Genomic DNA, 15,046 nt, shown 5'->3' with positions numbered 1-15,046 from the left:
CAGGCCTCTGAGTGATGCCGAACCCTGTGGGAACCCTCAATGCAGTCCTAAAGGGACCTGCACGAAGCTCGTGGTTGGCTGCCCGCAGTAAAATAACATGCTGGGCTACCTTCAAGCAGTCCTTTCTTGAGGCTTTTTTACCCGCCGACTACCAATCTGAGATCGAAGAGCAGCTCCGTTCCAATGTGCAAACCCCCAATCAGTGTCTGCGTGACTTTGCGTATGATTACCGCGCCCTGTGCCTGAAATGGAGACCCGACATGGAGGAAGAGGAAATCGTGCGGCGCATACTCGGTGCCTGTAACCCAAGGCTGGCCAGCGTGTTGCGGGGTATCGTATCCACAGTGGACCAGATGGTTAAGGTTGTCTCCCTGATCGAGAGGGACTGGAGCAACACCAAAGACTATTGGAGTCGTGTACAACAGGCTAACCCAGTGAAAAGGCCGGGCAAGAAGGCGGAGCAGGGGTCAAGCCAAAGCACAGCAGCTGACCTCGCCTTTGCAGTGGGAGAAAAAGCCCTTTTGGTCGTGCCTGTAAGCCTGCGAGGTTCGCATGGGGATGCAGTCCTTGACTCAGGGTGCTCCTACTCCCTGATTAGTCACTCCTTGTGGAAGGCAATAAGGAAGGAGGGGGAAATCCTAGAGCCAAGCGGAATTCCAAGGTTCATCATGGCCAATGGGCAAGAGAAAAGGGCACTTGGAAAAGCCACCCTGCTCCTCACCCTGCAGGACTTCCACGGCACTCTGGTAGTACATGTGATGCCTGACAACCATTTGTGTATGCCGCTGCTCCTAGGTCTTGACTTCATGGCCCTGACTGAGATCACTCTGAAACCTCATCTCCGCAAGTATGCTATGTCAGGTGGGAAAGAGTTTAGGTTTCTCAACAAAACCCGAGATAAACTACACTGGAATCATACTCAATCTTCTGTGAATTTTTACATGGCTGTTGACGAGGAGCCCAAAGGCCACCCATCCAACATTCCATTCTTTGAGGCTCAGCCCGAAGTTGTGAGGCCGCTGCTGCAGAAGTGGCCAAACGTTTGGACTGAGACCACTGGTGCCACCCGGATCATTACCCATAAAATCAGGACGACCGATGAGGTGCCGGTGAGGCGGAGCGCTTACAGGGTGTCAAAAACAGCAGATAATCGAAGAGCGATTGAGCCATCAACATCGCCGTGGGCATCGCCTGTAGTGCTGACTCCCCGGAAGGATGGGGCACCCCGGTTCTGCTTGGATTACAGGGGCCTCAATGCTAAAACACTGCATGATGCGTACCCCATGCCCCTGGTCCATGAGATATTGGAGTCCCTGCTCGGCGCCACCTATTTCAGCTCCCTGGACTTGCAGAGTGGATACTGGCAAGTGGCCATGGATGTGGAGTGCAAGCCGAAGACTGCCATGACCACCCACCTAGGCCTGTTCCAGTTCAAGGTTATGCCTTTTGGACTGCAGAACGCTGGGGCTACCTTCCAGCGGTTGATGGAGACCGTCTTGGGTGAGCTGAGAGGGAGGACCTGTTTCATGTACATTGACGATATCATTGTATTCTCGAAGACAGAGGAACATCTCCTCGACCTTGATGCTGTGTTCGAAAATTACATCAAGCCAACTTAACGCTCAACGTGAAAAAGTGCCACTTACTCCAACCCCAGCTCACCTTTTTGGGACATCTGGTTTCCGGGAAAGGGGTGGAGGTGGATCCAGCTAAGATCTCTGCTATTACTGCCTACCCGCCGCCAACCAACCTGAAAAGTCTCCAGAGGTTTCTGGGGTTGGTGGGCTGGTACCATAAATTCATCCCCAGGCTCGCTGACTTAGCAGCGCCCTTAAACCATCTAAAAAAGAAGGATGTGTCTTGGGAATGGAGCCCAAGTTGCCAAGAGGCCTTCAACCACCTCAAAGCCTTGCTGCAGTCACCGCCATTTCACCCGATGGGGGGTTCCTAAATACATGGTGTCCGACCGTGACCCCCAGTTCACTAGTCAGTTGATGTCCCGGTTGTGTGAAGCTTGGGGAGTGTCCCATAAGCTGACCACAGCCTACCACACCCAAACAAACATGACTGAAAGAGTCAATCGGACCTTAAAAACAATGATTGCCTCCTTTGTGGGGAACCATCATCAAGACTGGGATGAATGGTTGCCTGAGTTCCGTCTCGCTCTCAACACCGCAGTCCACGAGACAACAGGCACCACTCCCGCCATGTTGGCCCTTGGTAGGAACTTGATGGGACCGCTGGAACGACTGGTACACAAAGCTCCATCACCACACACATCCGCATACCACACAATACACACACACACACAGTTGCACAATGAAGTGGAGAGACATGTTGGTGCGGCCAAAGCTCGACAAGCCAGATATTGTAATGCAGGTCGCAGAGATGTACACTTCGCTGTCGGGGATCTGGTCTGCGTTAGGGCACACCCACTATCCAAAGCTTCGGCAAAATTCTATGCCAAACTTGCTCCCAGATGGGTAGGCCCTGCTCGGGTAGAGAAGAAATTAGGTCCTGTAAACTATAAATGTGGTAGACATGAAGTCCTATTACGGCCCCGGTAAGCCGCTGGCTGGGGGGGGGGGGGGGGGGGGGGGGGGGGGTGTGTGTAATGGGCACAGAAGTCCATCAGCTGAGGTAGTGGGGTCCATAAGTGCTTCGCTACGATATACTCAGCTGTAAGAAAAACTACTGCCATGATCTGTGTACGGGGAAACAGGTACAGGACCATATATACGTGCATCATCATTGTTACCATGCATCCTCCTCATCTGCAAGAGCGACTGCAGTGAGCAGACACGCCTGTAGGTGGCGCGTATTTAAGGAGGCTCTTCACAGGTTAGGGGCACATGGTTACCACAACACTATGGAAATCATATGAAGTGCTGAGCTTTGAACAGGATTGGTGAAATAATGCCAGTCTGAGTGGCCACAAGTGAGAATTATTCCTTGTGCGCATTTCCTTGTGGTCTTTTCCCTTAATGTATATATAGAAATAAACATAAAAATGAAATCTATAGGAACATTAATAAAAACTAAAATAAGCATGTGTAAAACTATAAAAACATTTGGTTAAGATCCAAAATAAAAGGTACAGGGTATAAAATAATCATTAAATAAAAGTCAAGTTCAAAAGTTAAAAAAAGAGTATACTAGGAGCAAGAGTTAAAAGCCAAATTAAATAGGCGGGTTTTGAGCCTATTTGTAAAAATCTCAACGTTCTCTACGGCCCTCAGGTCCTCCAGCAGGCTGTTCCACAAACGGGGCCATAAAACTGGAAAGATGCCTCATCGTGTGTGTCCATGTTTTAACTCTGGAAATACATAACAGGCCGGTGTCGGAGGACCTGAGGGTCCGCGAGGGTTCGTAACTTATAAGTAATTCAGAAAGATAAGAAGGCCCACAACCCCTAAGACATTTAAAAACCATTACGAGAACCTTCAAATCGAACCTGAAACATACACGGAGCCAATGCAGTGATTTTAGAAGCGGTGTAATATGCGCCTGCCTTCTGGTCCTCGTCAGCACACATGCATCAAAAGTTGTTCTGTAAAAGTTGTAGACTTGTGATGTTTCTTTTAGGAAGACCAGAAAGCAGGGCATTGCATTAGTCAATACGACTGGAAATAAAAGCATGCATCAGCATCTCTCTCTAGCTTCTGGATTGTTGCTTTTTTCTTGTCTTGCCAAATAGGACCTCTCTCTCGAACCCATTTTACTCTTGGCAAAACAGTGACAATCCAGATCCTAACCTCAAACTACTGCTATTTTTGTTTTGTTTTGAGAGTTATTACTTTTATTGTTTTATGAGTTCTTATCTTGACACATTCTTGCAGGATTAACAGAAACATCTGCAGGCAGGGTTGCTGTTGGCGCATCCAGGCACCTCCAGGACCTGGGGGTCACTGGGGGTCTGAGATCAGGGTCACAGGAACATTCCCTCTTCAGCACAGTCAAACACTTTCTATTGTCTAAGCAAATGGATATGAGGGTGATAACTGACATTATATTCATTCTATCTACATTTTATTCTAACAAAAGGAAAACGTGCATGACAGCCTTTTCAATTGATTTGAGTCTAAAATTCAAGCTTTGCTCACAGACAAATTTGAAGCAGCTGGAATGAGCAATCTGCACCTCCGAATCTGAGTTTATGGTTCTTGCCCAGAAAAGCATAGCTCACAGCCGTAACGGTATCGTGGTTCGTACTCTGTGTTGTGGCCGCAGCAACCCTGGTCGAATCAGGGTCATGGCAGGTGTGTGTTGCTTTTGGAATTGTATTGTCTGTCCACTTGTGTGGTGATATACAAATACACTAGTTTTGACCACACCTGTATCACATCAGTAAACATCATTAGTAGTGATGAGGTGCCAGGGCTTCGAAGTGTGTGTCGAAAAATCGAGTGGGCACTTCTACAAAGCGTGTACCAAGGCTTGATTCATTTGAGGGAGGGGCCAGAATTGTACCACATGACCTTCACCCATCCATGGTAAGGTTAATAGTACTACATTATAATAGTAACATATTACAGTATAAACAACACAACCATGATGAAGCTAGCCATATCACATGATACATGGCATTTATGGACAAGAAAACATTCAGTATTTTATATATACTGTATATTTTATCTTACACTTTGTAGATTAATCATTCGGTTATACATTTTTTTGTGGTACATAATTTCCAAGAGCCAAAACAGATGAGCATTCAATGCACCACACATGAAGATACATCCGCCTGAAATTCGATCCACGGCCAGCAGGTGGTTTCGTGTGCACATGAAGATTCAAGAAATGAATCCATTCTCTAACCAGTTGACTAAAATGGTTCCAAGCCTCATGGGGCTTCATTGCTGATGCTAATGATTCATTAGCATGCTGTAAGATTTTAGTTTTTAAAATGGCCTCTTACGAGCCCAGGATAGCCATAGCCTCTGAAGCGCACCCCAGACCAGACAGTCCAACAGTATTTTCCCCAGCACACACACAACAGGCCTTCCACCCAGCAATTCACCAGCCCCTTTTACCCGTGAAGGGCCAACCATAATTCCCCAATGAGAGGGTGAGGCAATTTATCTAAAAGGTACCATATTTACAATTTCAACACTTTTCTTTTATGTTCCAAAAGCCTTTCAATATTAGCACACTTAAGTTCCACTTTCTGGATACATTTTAAGCACTAGACTACATTTAACTACATTTACCCAGAAACTATACAGTTAACCCCACCCCCTCCTCCAGGTGACACTTGGGAGAGTCCAATCAAGGTGATCAGCCTCTAGCCTGCACTCCCATGGGCGCACCTCCATGCTTGTGCCCCGATCAATCACCTTCTCGTAAGAAAGGAGAAACTGATGAGAAATTAGGAACCAAACCAATGACTTCTAAATGAAAACTAACTAAGGTGGCAATGAAACAACTTAAATGGCAAACAAATATAATTAAAGTACTAACCAGGATGTATGTGTAAATAACAAAAGCCAGCTATATACACAAATAGGAAACATGGCCGTGTGTATGTGGGACATACACATAAGGTACGATGTCGGAGATCAAGAACGCTTTTGTTGGCAAGAAAAAGCCATAACATACCATTTGGAGAATACAGGTATCAAACCCACTATCTCCTGCATGTAAAGCAAGAGCTCTGTCCTTTGAGTTCATTCCCGCCGGTGCACAAGAAGGCTGCCACAGTTTCTGCAACACCAAAACACTAATTAAGACTCATTTGGAGTCAGCCCCAATCTGCCCCCACTTCGGACACATCGTCGTGTTTCATTGTTTGGCAACTGCTTTGTGACTTCACCAGTCCCCTTAAAAGCCCCTTCCTTCAAGTTTCCATAGTGTAGTGGTTATCACGTTTGCCTCACACACAAAAGGTCCCCAGTTCAAAACTGGGTGGAAACATGGCCTTTCAAGACCTCCTTTTACAAAAAAATCAAGATGACAAATAAGAACAAGGATATGTGCTTGATGTCTGAAGGTGTGTACACGAGCATCCATCCCCAGTTTGGACACACAATCCATATTTCCCGGATGACTGATGGGCTAGGAATACATAACAGGTCGGTGTTCGAGGACCTGATGGACCGCGAGGGTTCATCACGTAAAAGAAATTCAGAAAAATAAGAAGGCCCACAACCCCTAAGGCATTTAAAAACCATTAAGAGAACCTTCAAATGGATCCTGAAACATACAGGCAAAGATATCTTTCAGATGTATCAATAAAAATGCTGAATCGCCCAATATGGGGCTCGAACCCACAACCATGAGATTAAGAGTCTCATGCTCTACGGCTGAGCTAATCAGGGCTTTTGCTGTTCTAGATATAATTTTTTGTTCTGTTTTTTATTGATGCGGCCATCCTGATGTTTGATCAATTCCACAGCTGACCTAGTTTCTCAGGGAACAGAAGGAGCGAGACCTGTAGGGTCAGGATGGCCGAGTGGTCGAAGGCGCTGCATTCAGGTTGCAGTCTCTAATGAGGCGTGTGTTCAAATCCCACTTCTGACAGTGCGGGGCCGCAAGTCTTTCTAGTTCCAGTTAAAAGCCCGGCTCCTCATGTAGTTTCCATAAAGTACCAAGGTATTGTCCTGTTGCCCTTGTATTTTGAGGGCAAAAGGAGGCGTTTGCAAGAGGACCTCAGACCTGGTCACCTGAACAGGGACTTGAATCCGGGACACTCAGATCAAAAGTTTCATGTTCGGGACCAAATGGTCCTTCGAGCCGAATATCTTCCCAGTGACCTGCAAGATCCAGAGGGAGGCAGGGATGTTCTGTGCCTCCATTGTCGAGGCGGCAGTGGCCCTAAGGTGGTCAGGGCCTGTCGTGGCGGTAATCCTAGAACCCGTTGGTGGATACCGTTGGTGAGGGATGCCGTCAAGCTGAAGGAGTTCTATTGGGCCTTTTTGGCTCATGGGACTTCAGCTGACAGGAACCGACAGACCAAGCGGTCCGCGGCTTTGGCATTCGCTGAGGCAAAAACTCTGACATGGGAGGAGTTTGGAGAAGCCATGGAGAAGGACTTCCGGACGGCTTCGAAGAGATTCTGGACCACCATCCGGCGTCTCAGGAAAGGAAAGCAGTACACAGTGAAGACGCTGTCAAACGCTTGGCTGTACTCATTTGCCTCAAAACAACAAGACCTTTGATAGCTCATTTGGAAGAGCGGAGGACTGTAGTGGTTCAAGCTGGCATCCTTAGGTCGCTGGTTCAAGTCCGGCTCGAAGGACAAGCTGTTTCTTATGTTATGTATGTCTGCCAGGAAAGAATGGCAATACCTTCTTGTCTGAAGGACCTCCACTTCCCTGTCAATGGAGTTGGACTTGAGTCTTTGTCACGCAGTCTGAAATTGGCAAACGGAGTAATTCTGATTGAGTGATCATTTGAGTGTCTATTTGAATACGTTTCATCTCAACTCCTGTTGGGAAAGGACAGCCATTTCCGTGAGAGCACAAGATCCCTGGATTGTACCCGAAAATACTTTGCGCTCAACAGAGAGTAAAGTTGTTGTCCTGGTTTGCAAAGCCTCCAATGTAACGCCAGAAGGTGCCAGTCACATTCAAAACAAAGGGTTCCATGGTGTAATGGTTAGCACTCTGGACTCTGAATCCAGTGGTCCAAGTTCAAGTCTTGGTGGAACCTACTTGCCCTGAAGCAATTGAGTGTTTGGACTGAGTCTTCCTTTAACAGTAAGAGTATGATGACTTATTGACTTACTCTACAAATCAGTGGTAACTGTGGATCAGGATGAGGTCCCCAAACGACGCCAATGTCTGTGACAGCTGATGTCAAGGATCAGCTGATCAGAAGATACTTGGTTTGTGTGCGGGGCCACAAGTCTTTCCAGTTCCAGTTAAAAGCCAGTCTCCTCATGTAGTTTCCGTAGAGTACCAAGGGATTATCCTGTTGCCCTCGTAGTTTGAGGGCAAAAAGGAGGCGTTTGCAAGTGGACTTCAGACCTGGTCACCTGAACAGGGACTTGAATCCAGTTTCATGTTCAGGTGACTGGCTCAACCTTTGTCTTGTCTGACCATGAACAAGATATTTGGCTTGTCCATGTGGGCTGTTTAAGACCTCAGTCCATCTTGGAGGTGGAAATTTCGGGACCAGGGCTTCTTCATCTCAACAAGGACAAGTCTAGAGAACACGGCCAGGATTAGGTTTGGGGTATTTGTCTGACGCTGATGGATAGATCCTGGACTCAATTCTGATCCCAACATCTCTTCGACAAAAAATGTATTACGGAAAAGGATTCCTATGAGAATGCAGGTATCAATTCTGCTACTTCTCACATGCTAAGCGAGCGCTCTACCATTTGAGCTAATTCCCCTGCTGTTGCAGCGTTGGCAGAGAAGGTCCAGTCTCAGAACTATTTTGGTTCCTTTGCTGGACTACGTCAAAGCGACACAGTCTCTGCCTTTCAGAGTGCTCCCATAAAGCAGTCCCTGGTGGTCTAGTGGCTAGGATTCGCAGCTCGCACCGCCGCGGCATTGGTTCGCTTCCCGGTCAAAGAATTGAGATTTGGATAGGTTTTGACTGGAGATAGAGTCGCCAGATGGTCAACCTCCCACCTGTAGGCAGACTCGTCGCCCACATTACTGAGGCCACATCGGCGATGACGACAGGACTTGGCACAGACATAGCTTCACCCTTCCCCCACTTTTGGCACCAACTGAAAAAGCAAGAACCAAAAACTCTGACTTGGAGGTGCTGATTGCTGCTTCCAGTTGCTTCCTATTCGTCTGTGAGCAACACTTGAATTTTAGAGTCAGGTTCATTGAAAAGGTTTGCAAGCTAGCCAGGACCAGCGGCATCCACCTGCAGGAGGATTTGGTGGTCCTTCTCCAACTGGACAACATCTGCCACAGTCCAGGGCGGTGGCAACTTCTGATTGGCCGGCCTATGCCGCATCTGCACAATCTGAAATATGTCAAAACAACTAGGCAGGAAGAGAAGGGGGCTTTTTGCAGCTGCGCCGTTCTAAGACGCGCTTAAAATGGTAGACCAACAGGGAGTATGATAATTAATCTCAAGTCTATAATTTATTGATGTGTTTTATTCGTATTTCTGTCGTCAGTCGCTTCAGGATGACAGCAGTTCGCAGATAGCGCTTAAAGATGACCCTAACCGTTCGACCGAGGACCAACCCAAATTCTCCACTCAAAACCTGTCCAAATGTCAGTTTCCTGACCGGGAATCGAACGTTATGGCTGCACTCTGAGAGACTGTGTCACTTTGACGTACTCCAGCAAAGGAACCAAAATAGTTGTTAGACTGGACCTTCTCTGCCAACGCTGCTCCAGCAGGGGAATTAGCTCAAATGGTAAAGCGCTCGCTTAGCATGTGAAAGGTAGTGGGATCAATGCATTCTACATAATCTCTTTTGTTTTTTGTGATGAAATTTTCCCAAGTAGCGCTTGCTTAGCATGTGAGAGGTAGGGGGATCAATGCCCACAGTCTCCAAGGAGTTATTTGCCCTTTGTAGAAGAGAAGTTGGGATTGGATCTACATCCGACAAATACCTTAAACCAGAACAAAATTCTCAGCGATGACTGAACATCTTGCTCCTTCTGTTCCCTGAGAAACTAGGACAGCTGAGGAATTGATCAAACGTCAGGAAGGCAACATCAATAACAACAAAAAAAAAATGATGTTCAGGGCATAAAAAGGCCCGATTAGCTCAGTCGGTAGAGAATGAGACTCTTAATCTCAGTGTCCTTTGTTCGAGCCCCACATTGGGCGATTCGGCACTTTTATTGATACATCTTGAAGGTGATTATTCATTATATTGTTTTAATTTATTATACTCATCTCACAGTTTGTCTTGATACACCCACATGCCCGCATGGCTGCACTCTGAAAGGCAGAGACTGTGTCGCTTTGATGTACTCCAGCAAAGGAACCAAAATAGTTATGAGACTGGACCTTCCCTGCCAACAGCAGCGGAATTAGCTCAAATGGTAGAGCGCTCGCTTAGCATGTGAGCGGTTGCGGGATCAATGCCCGCATTCTCCATAGTCTCTTCTGTTTTTTGTGATTAAATGTTCCAAGTACCGAACACTAATCTGGGCCCCAATCCCGATATCTAGGCCAAATACAGCCATAGGTATCACCCTAAACCCAGTCCTAACTGCATTCTCCAGTCTAGCACCTTGTCTTGTCTTGTTTTGGGATCAATGCCCGCAGTCTCCTAGGAGTTCTTTGCCTTTTGTAGAATAGATGTTGGGATTGGATCTACCCCTTAGCATTCGACAAATACCCCAAACCCGGGGAATTGCCTCAAATGGTAAAGTGCTTGCTTAGCATGCGAGAAGTAGCAGAATCCATACCCGCATTCTCCAAGGAATCCTTTGTATTTTGTAAAAGAGATGTCGGGATCGGAAATGAGTCCACGATCGATCCCTCAGCATCAGACAAATACCCCAAACCTAATCCTGGCCATGTTCTGTAGACTAGTCTCTTGTCATGGCATAATGAAGAATCCCAGTCCGTGATTTATTGTTCTCAAGTAGCGCTTCAAGGTGACCCCAACCATTCCACCGAGGCCGAAGACAAATCCTATCTCCAGGAAAAACCAATCCAGCCGCAGCAGTGAGAGCACTGAATCCTAGCCACTAGACCACCAGGGACTGCTTTTGGTCTGCACTCAGACCACAGGAGGAAGATAAAAGAGATTGGTTTCACATTTAAAACTTCTCCTCACTGCCTGAACAAGGACTTGAACCCTGGACCCTCAGATTAAAAGTCTGATGCTCTACCAGCTTAGCTATCCAGGCCCTTGATAAACGAGGACAACTCAATGAAGACAAAATCTTCTGGCATACTGTACTTGTCCTTGCAGAGATGAAGAAGCCCCGGTCCCGAAATGTCCACCTCCAAGATGGACGGAGGTCTTAAACTGCCCACATGGACAAGCCAAATATCTTTTGGACAAAAAGAGTTCATGGTCAGACAAGACAAAGGTTGAGCCTGTCACCTCAACATGAAACGTTTGATCTGAGTGTCCGGGATTCAAGTCCCTGTTCAGGTGACCAGGTCTGAGGTCCACTTGCAAACGCCTCCGTTTTGCCCTCAAAATACGAGGGCAACAGGACAATCCCTTGGTACTTTATGGAAACTATATGAGGAGCCTGGCTTTTAACTGGAACTGGAAAGACTTGTGGCCCTGCACACAAACCAAGTATCCTCTGATCAGCTGATCCTTGACATCAGCTGTCACAGACATTGGCGTCGTTTGGGGACCTCATCCTGATCCATGGTTACCACTGATTTGTAGAGTAAATCAATAAGTCATCATATTCTTACTGTTAAGGAAGACACAGTCCAAACACTCGATTGCTGCAGGGCAAGTCGGTTCCACCAAGACTTGAACTTGGATCACTGGATTCAGAGTCCAGAGTGCTAACCATTATACCATGGAACCCTTTGTTTTGGATGACTGGCACCTTCTGGCATAACAATGGAGGCATTGCAAACCAGGACACCAACTTTACTCTTTGATGAGCGCAAAGTATTTTGGGGTACAATCCAAGGGTCTTGTGCTCTTATGGAAATAGCTGTCCTTTTCCAACAGGAGTTGAGATGAAACGTATTCAAATAGACAAACTGCATTGGCCACTCATTCAGAATTTCTCGGTTTGCCAATTTCAGACTGTGTGACAAAGACTCAAGTCCAACTCCATTGACAGGGAAGGTGAGGTCTTCAGAAAAGACGGTATTGCCATTCTTTCCAGACACAACATAAGCAAAAGGCTTGTCTTTCGAGACGGACTTGAACCAGCGACCTAAGGATGCCAGCTAGAACCACTACAGTCTTCCGCTCTTCCAACTGACCTATGGAAGGTCTTGTTGTTTTGGGGTGAGTGAGTACAGCCGGGCGTTCGACGATGTCTCATTGAGGTTCTCTAACGCGCTGTGGCTGGGAATGCCACTATGGACAGGATTTGGATTAGATAATCAAGTATTGTGGTGGAGAGTCTGAGGTGGAAAGTCTCAGGTGGAGACTTTCTGATCAAATTCAGAGGTCATCAGTTGGTCCCGAAAACTGTCTGGGCACTTTTTTCACGATGAAAGGTATGAAAACAGCCCTGCTGCATTGGCCAGGAATCAGATCCGGGTCTCCCACGCGGATCGATCGTGGATTCATTTCCGGTCCCAACATCTCTTCTACAAAAGGCAAAGAACTCCCAGGAGACTGCGGACATTGATCCCACAAAAAGACAAGACAAGGTGCTAGACAGGAGAATGCTAGACAGGACAATGCTAGACAGGACTGGGTTTAGGGTGATACCTATAGCTGTATTTGGCCTCGATATCGGGATTGGGGCCCGGATTAGTGTTCGGTACTTGGGAACATTTAATCACAAAAAAGAAAAGTGCTTTTTGAGAATGCGGGCATTGATCCCGCTACCTCTCACATGCTAAGCAAGCGCTCTACCCTGCTGATGCATTGTTGGCAGAGAAGGTCCAGTCTCATTCCTATTTTGGTTCCTTTGCTGGAGTACGTCAACGCGACACAGTCTCTGCCTTTCTGACTGCAGCCACGATGCAGTCCCTGGTGCTCTAGTGGCGGATTTGGGTTGGTCCTTGGTCGAACAGTTCGGGTAATCTTGAAGCGCTATCTGTGAACTGCTGTCATCCTGAGGCGACTGAATAAAACATCAATAAATGATGGACTTGAGTTTCTGGTAAGTACTACACAACAAGATAAGGTGCTGGACTGGAGAAGGCAGTTAGGACTGGGTTTAGGGTTAGGCCTAAGGCTGTATTTGGCATAGAAATTGGTATTGGGGCTCAGATTATTGTTTGGTACATGGGAACAATAAATCACGGACTGGGTTTCTTCACTATTACATGACAAGAGACTGGTCTAGAGAACACGGCCAGGATTAGGTTTGGGGTATTTGTCTGATGCTGATGGATAGATCCTGAAATCAATTTTGTCATCTCTTCTACAAAAAACAGATTTTGGAAAAGGATTCCTTGGCGAATGCGGGTATCAATTCTGTAGGGTTACGATTCGGGTAGAGCAAACCCGTCTCACTAGAACAAGACCTCTCTCAATCTTTTTCTCCAAGTGCTCAGCTGTGTTGTACAATCTGACAGTCCTTTGATGCCAAGTCATTCCAGTCGTGGATAATGGACCTGACCAGGAAAATGCCAGCTGTGGGATTTCAACCAGTGATACAACTAATTTAACTAATTGATGTCCCTGCGAGAACAGCCACCTACATTCAGTGGACACTCAGCAGAGGAGGGGAAAAGATAGTTGGTCAAATTACAAGCCTAGCAAAGAGGGGCTTGTTTGTTCAATTCCTGCAGTCCTCTTCTGGTATTTCCATGAATCTGGTTTTCATACTTTTCATCCGAGGTCATGTTGAAGTACAAAGAGTGTTTTCCGGAGAAACGCAAGACCCCAGGATGCAATAGGTCTGCTTTGTACACTTTTCAGCAGCGGTCATGTTGAAAAGCACCCCTGGTTTACTGGGTGACGCCACTTCAAGATGCAAGAAGCTGTCAGAAGTGGGATTCGAACCCACGCCTCATTAGAGACTGCAACCTGAATGCAGCGCCTTCGACCGCTCGGCCATCCTGACCCTCCAGGTTTTGCTCCTTCTCTCCCCTGAGAAACTAGGTCAGTTGTGGAATTGATCAAACATCAGGATGGCCACATCAATAAAAACAGAACAAAAAATGATATCTAGAGCAGAAAAAGGCCCGGTTAGCTCAGTCAGTAGAGCATGAGACTCTTAATCTCATGGTAGTTGGTTGGAGCCCCACATTGGGTGATTCAGCACTTTTACATCTGAAAGATATCTTTCATGTTGAAAATTGTTCAACATGCAGAAAACATTTCATTCCAAATACACAAAAACAAGTCCTTTGACCAAAGGCCTGGGGGCTCACTTCGTAGGGCATCAGACTTTAAATCTGAGTGTCAAGAGTTCAAGTCCCTTCAGAGATCAAGCACATGTCCTTGTTCCTATTTGTCACCTTAACTTTTTTTTGTAAAAGAAGGACTTGAATGGCCATGTTTCCACCCAGTTTCGAACTGGGGACCTTTTGCGTGTTAGGCAAACGTGATAACCGCTACACTATGGAAACCTGAAGGAAGGGGCTTTTAAGGGGACTGAGCTCAATTTTATTCCACACATTAAAAATGTTACAAAAACAGGATTTTATTTTTCATTTAAAGAATACAGCCAGAGTCCGCCCGTTCCTCTCTCGGGCAAATAGAGAGATGCTGATGCATGCTTTTATTTCCAGTCGTATTGACTATTGCAATGCCCTGCTTTCTGGTCTTCCTAAAAGAAACATCACAAGTCTACAACTTTTACAGAACAACTTTTGCTGCACGTGTGCTGACGAGGACCAGAAGGCAGGCGCATATTACACCGCTTCTAAAATCACTGCATTGGCTCCCTGTATGTTTCAGGATCCATTTGAAGGTTCTCTTAATGGTTTTTAAATGCCTTGGGGGTTGTGGGCCTTCTTATTTTTTCTGAATTTCTTTTACGTTATGAACCCTCGCGGTCCATCAGGTCCTCCAACACCGACCTGTTATGTATTCCCAGCCCATCAGTCATCCGGGAAATATGGATTGTGTGTCCAAACTGGGGATGGATGCTCGTGGACACACCTTCAGACATCAAGCACATATCCTTGTTCCCATTTGTCATCTTGATTTTTTTGTAAAAGGAGGTCTTGGAAGGCCATGTTTCCACCCAGTTTCGAACTGGGGACCTTGTGCGTGTGAGGCAAACGTGATAACCACTACACTATGGAAACCTGAAGGAAGGGGCTTTTAAGGGGACTGGTGAAGTCACAAAGCAGTTGCCAAACAATGAAACACGACGATGTGTCCGAAGTGGGGGCAGATTGGGGCTGACTCCAAATGAGTCTTAATTAGTGTTTTGGTGTTGCAGAAACTGTGGCAGCCTTCTTGTGCACCGGCGGGAATGAACTCAAAGGACAGAGCTCTTGCTTTACATGCAGGAGATAGTGGGTTTGATACCTGTATTCTCCACATGGTATGTTA

The 15,046-nt window shown here is 46.5% G+C and overlaps 8 non-coding genes across 8 annotated transcripts; 4 read left to right on the top strand and 4 right to left on the bottom strand.

The window, feature by feature from the left end:
- Positions 1-5,840: 5,840 nt before the first annotated feature.
- trnav-cac (transfer RNA valine (anticodon CAC)) lies at positions 5,841-5,913 on the top strand. The gene has a single exon. It is a non-coding gene; the product is annotated as a tRNA-Val (tRNA).
- A 524-nt stretch (positions 5,914-6,437) lies between these two features.
- Positions 6,438-6,519, top strand: trnal-cag (transfer RNA leucine (anticodon CAG)). Its single transcript has one exon. It is a non-coding gene; the product is annotated as a tRNA-Leu (tRNA).
- Positions 6,520-7,150: 631 nt separating this feature from the next.
- On the top strand, positions 7,151-7,237 carry trnay-gua (transfer RNA tyrosine (anticodon GUA)). Its single transcript is given in 2 exon segments — positions 7,151-7,187; positions 7,202-7,237. It is a non-coding gene; the product is annotated as a tRNA-Tyr (tRNA).
- A 341-nt stretch (positions 7,238-7,578) lies between these two features.
- trnaq-cug (transfer RNA glutamine (anticodon CUG)) lies at positions 7,579-7,650 on the top strand. The gene has a single exon. It is a non-coding gene; the product is annotated as a tRNA-Gln (tRNA).
- Positions 7,651-11,359: 3,709 nt separating this feature from the next.
- On the bottom strand, positions 11,360-11,431 carry trnaq-cug (transfer RNA glutamine (anticodon CUG)). Its single transcript has one exon. It is a non-coding gene; the product is annotated as a tRNA-Gln (tRNA).
- A 2,091-nt stretch (positions 11,432-13,522) lies between these two features.
- trnal-cag (transfer RNA leucine (anticodon CAG)) lies at positions 13,523-13,604 on the bottom strand. Its single transcript has one exon. It is a non-coding gene; the product is annotated as a tRNA-Leu (tRNA).
- Positions 13,605-14,039: 435 nt separating this feature from the next.
- trnav-aac (transfer RNA valine (anticodon AAC)) lies at positions 14,040-14,112 on the bottom strand. The gene has a single exon. It is a non-coding gene; the product is annotated as a tRNA-Val (tRNA).
- A 611-nt stretch (positions 14,113-14,723) lies between these two features.
- Positions 14,724-14,796, bottom strand: trnav-cac (transfer RNA valine (anticodon CAC)). The gene has a single exon. It is a non-coding gene; the product is annotated as a tRNA-Val (tRNA).
- Between the last annotated feature and the right edge of the window lie 250 nt (positions 14,797-15,046).

The sequence above is a fragment of the Doryrhamphus excisus genome, chromosome 17, assembly GCF_030265055.1.
Source record: "Doryrhamphus excisus isolate RoL2022-K1 chromosome 17, RoL_Dexc_1.0, whole genome shotgun sequence".
Taxonomy (NCBI): Eukaryota; Metazoa; Chordata; class Actinopteri; order Syngnathiformes; family Syngnathidae; genus Doryrhamphus; species Doryrhamphus excisus.
This window is presented reverse-complemented; position numbering and strand designations above follow the sequence as displayed.